The sequence below is a fragment of the Nomascus leucogenys genome, chromosome 7b (genome assembly GCF_006542625.1).
Source record: "Nomascus leucogenys isolate Asia chromosome 7b, Asia_NLE_v1, whole genome shotgun sequence".
In the NCBI taxonomy this organism is placed as follows: domain Eukaryota; kingdom Metazoa; phylum Chordata; class Mammalia; order Primates; family Hylobatidae; genus Nomascus; species Nomascus leucogenys.
The window spans coordinates 98377789-98382478 of record NC_044387.1 but is presented as its reverse complement, the minus strand read 5'-3'; the positions used below and the strand labels follow the sequence as shown (position 1 = coordinate 98382478).

General features: G+C 33.5%; 1 pseudogene; it reads left to right on the top strand.

Annotated features, from left to right (window-relative positions):
• Positions 1-2024: 2024 nt before the first annotated feature.
• On the top strand, positions 2025-2167 carry LOC115836189 (annotated as a pseudogene).
• The last annotated feature ends 2523 nt before the right edge of the window (positions 2168-4690 follow it).

The window sequence follows — 4690 nt, the reverse complement described above, 5'->3', positions numbered from 1 at the left end:
CAGGAGAATGGCGTGAACCCGGGAGGCGGAGCTTGCAGTGAGCCGAGATTGCGCCACTGCACTCCAGCCTGGGCGACAGAGCAAGACTCCGTCTCAAAAAATAAAAAATAACAAAATTTGTACTTGAAACAATGTTTTGACGGTATTTTGACTGTGACCTGTCACAAGAGGCCAGCTGTGGAATTTTTCACTTGTGGTGTTCTGTCAGTGTTCAAAAAGTTTTGAATTTGAGATGGAGCATTTGGGATTTTAGATTTCAGATAAGGAATGCTCGATATGTAGTGATCTCTAAAGTGTTAGATTGATAGTGTTTTTTTTTCCAAATTTCTGTTGCTTCTTTCTTGTAGGTATTTTTTATGAAAAAAAATTTATAAGTGTTTGCTCTTTTCAAAACTAAATATAGCTTATTTTGTAAAAAGTTGTGATACTAGCCCTCAAGGAATATCCAACTGGGAAAACAAAATAAAGCTCTTTAAATTATATATATATATATATATATATATATATATGTATATATAAAATAAGTATAAACAAAAATATAGTTTTCAGGATGTACATATATACCTGTGGGGAAGCAGCAAGTGCATGTGTGGGGGTGTGACTGTGTTGTAAGTTGAATTTAAATGTAAGGACTCCCACTAATTTGCAGTCTAACTTTATATTCAGAAATGTGTTGTAATCTAATTTATACTTTTCTTCAAAATAAATTGTAATGCTCTAAAGTTGTCATATAAAATGTTTCGGTATTACTATTTAAAAATATCTACATTGTGTTATTTCTTTGTGTTTTTTGGGGCGTTTTTGTTGCCCTTTTCACTCATGCTTTTAAAAGAGATGATTGAGCTCATGCATATTTGTGATTCTATTTTGCACTGAAAGTTGTGGCTGAGCATCATAAAGTAAATAACATAAACCAACTGTCACTCAAGTGACTTACCTTACCTAAGGATTTTAAGCAAATATTTGTAAAACAACAGCGGATATCACAGGCAGCTTAAAATGAAAGCCTGATTTTCAGACTGTTTCAAGTGCTAGACAACAGTAGTTTTCAGAATGGGGTTTACATACTTCCGGGGATATTCAAAAGCTTTCTAGGACATATAAACATAGAAAATATTAAGGCTATTAACATCAGATCTTCAATTTCTTTTACACTTTTCTTAAAATTAATCTGCTTGAAAGGTCACCGTTTACTCATTTTCTAAAGAAAGGCACTTCTTATTAATTCTTAGTCTAGGCATTGCTATCTATGTAATAGGTACTGCACACCAGTCAACTAAACAAAACATCATAACACACTGACATTAGTATTGAAAAACTATGTGATAATTACTAGGAAACAAACTTGTGTATAGAAGATTGGTTTCCAACTCTTTGCTTAGGACAAATTTGAGATAAAACCTGATCAAATTATTAACAAAACATAGAGTCTATTTTTGATGACAGAGTACAGTATGATTTTAACTTTTAAACCAGTAGGGGTTTCAGTAATGTGGGGCATTGCTGTATCACAACATATTCTTTTCTCTTTTACTTATTTACATGAAGAAATTTTCTCAGGTGTTATGGTAATAAAGTTAAAAAGTAAGAATAGAACTAATGCCAAATTTCTTATCCAACTAATGAGTAATATTTACTCAGAGATGCATAAACAAAATTTTCAAAGGCTTATTATTTTAACTAAGATGCATTTTGAAAAACGTTTGTTTATATTTAATAATTGGTTCGACAGGCTGTAAGTGCATATTTGACTAAATCATATAAACTAATAATTATCACAATTTAATCCAGAAAATAGATTCTTTTAGCACTTGACTCATAATTACATAAAATTAAAAGAATGTATGTGTATATATACATATATTAATGCATAAACATATATATAACATATACATATAAACATACGTGTGTTTATATGCCATTTTATTGCATTTTGCAGATACTGCATTTTTTACAAGTTGGAGGTTTGTGGCAACCCTACATTGAACAGTTCTGCCAGTACCATATTGCCAACAGTATGCATTTCACTTAACTGGCAGGGGAGATACCGTGATCAGGAAGGTGGTTTTCCCAGGGTGAGGTTTATCCATTGCATGATAAATGTGCTCACTTTGTGTCTTTGTGTTGCCTTTTGGTCATTCTTACAATACTTCAAAACTTTTTTATTATTTTTATATCTGTTATGGTGATCTGTGATTAGTGATCTTTGATGTTACCGTTGATGAAAGTCAAAATTACAACAAATTTAGATTAAAGATATGAATCAGCTTTATTTGCAATTCTAGAATCAGGCAACACTTCATTCTATAAAATAGAAGAAGTGTTCCAATGAGCTGAGCAGAAGAGGTTGGCTTTATAGACAGAAAAGGGCTTAAAAAAGCAGAAGCAAAGAACAGAGTGTATTAGTTACTTTGGACAGAACAATACGAACATAAATTATTAGTTAACATTGAGTTACCTCAGGAATTCTTTTTTGTGTGCATAAGAATTAAAGCAGAGGGAACTTCATTGTCATGCCTATTGAAGACTTCATATTGGTCAGTTTGGGAAAATTAGCTGTTCTATCTCTCTCCTAATATGTGGGAAGGTCGGATTAACAGCTTAGTTTAGGTTTGATGACATGGAACTTTAGCATGAGTGACTCCATTTTAATTTTTAGTTTGGTCTGTTGGACCTAGTACAGTTTAGTACAAAACAATGGCCTTCTGTAATTTTTATTTAAGACTATTCTAACAGTTCTGAGGCACCATGAAGCGTTCCCATACAAAACTGCAAGCTTAATTGACAAATGTGTGTTCTGACTGCGCCACTTAGTGAGAAAGCTTAGTGAGAAAGGCATCAGCTGAAAGCTAGGCTTCTTGCACCACTTAGCCAAGCTGAGAATGCAAAGGATAAGTTATTGAAGGAAATTAAAAGGGCTACCCCAGTGAACAGGTGAATGATAAGAAAATACAACAACCTTATTGCTAATGTGGAGAATGTAGTTTGGATAGAATATCAAACCTGCCAAAACATTCCCTTAAGCCAAAGCCTAAGGCCTTGGCTTCCAGAGCAAGGCCCTAGCTCTCTTCAATGAATTCTATAAGGGCAAAAAGAGGTAAGGAAGCAGCAGAAGAAAAGTTTGAGGCTAGCAGAGGTTGGTTCATGAAGTTTAGGGGAAGAAGCTGTCTCTGTAACATGAAAGTGCAAGGTGAAGCAAATATTTTTGTAGAAGGTGCAGGAAATTCATCTAGCTAAGATCATGGATGAAGCTGGCTACACTAAATGACAGATTTTTAATGTAGACAAAATAGCCTTATATTGGAAGAAATGTCATCTGGACTTTCATAGCCAGAGAGGAGAAGTAAATACCTGGCTTCAAAGAGGCTAACTCTCTTATTTAAGGCCTAATGCAACTGGTAGCTTTAAGTTAAGACCAATGCTCATTTATCATTCCATGAACCTAGGGCCCTTAGAATTACAGAATTTACTCTGTCTGTGCTCTATAAATGGAAAACCAAAGCCAAGATGACAGCATATATGTTTACAGCATGGTTCATTGAATATTTAAAGCCCATTTTTGAGACTTACTGTCCAGAAAAATAGATTCCTTTCAAAAGATTGACAAGTCACCTGGTCACCCAAGAGCTCTGATGAAGATGTACAAAAAGATTATTGTTTTCATGACTGCTAACACAACAGCCATCCTGCAGTCCATGAATAAAGGAATATTTTGAATTTCAAGTCTTATTATGTAAGAAATACATTTCATAAGGCTATAGCTGCCACAGATAGTGAGTTCCCTAATGGATCCAGGCGTCAATTGAAAACCTGCTGGAAATAATTTACCATTCTACATGCCATTAAGAGCACTTATAATTCATGGGAGGAGGTCAAAATATCAACATTAACTGGAGTTTGGAGTTTGTAAGAAGTTGATTCCAACTCTCATGAATAAGTTGGATTGATTCAAGACTTCAGTGGAGGAAGTAACTGCAGGTAGTGGGGAAATAGCAAGAGAACTAGAATTAGAAGTCAAGCCAAAGATGTGATTGACTTGCTGCAATTTTATGATAAAACTTGAATGGATAAGGATTGCTTCTTACGTGTGAGCAAAGAAAGTGTTTTTTGTAATGGAAGCTACTCCTAGTGAAGACGCTGTGAATGTTGTTGAAATGACAACAGAAGATTTAGAATATTACATAAACTTAGTAAAATATTATACAGTTGGTAAATTATTTAAATAGTAGTTATGCAAAATATTTGAAGCCACTGCTACCAATGGTAGGAGAAGGACATACATCTGGTGTGAAGAGAGCAGAGATGAAATAAGACATATTCATTGAAGAAATGATGCAATTAATCTTTTTCAGAAGCAGAGTGATAGGTATAAACATGCGGTAATAGAAAAGAGCACAGAGACTATAAGGAGATTCAACAAAAAGTTGGAAAGTATGTTGGAAATATCTGGTAATGGGACTGAGAAATTGGTCATGCAGAATCACGGAATTATTTTAAAATTAAATTAAAAGTTTTGGTTTGATTTCTGAATAAGTTAATAACTACAGGAAGTTTTAGAGTTTGAAAGTCAGAAGTTATATACACTATATATCTTGTAGGATTATATATTAAAATTTATGTTGTGTTTATATTATATTAATAACTATAATATTAGAAATTGTGTGACAACAGAAGTATAATACTGTGATTA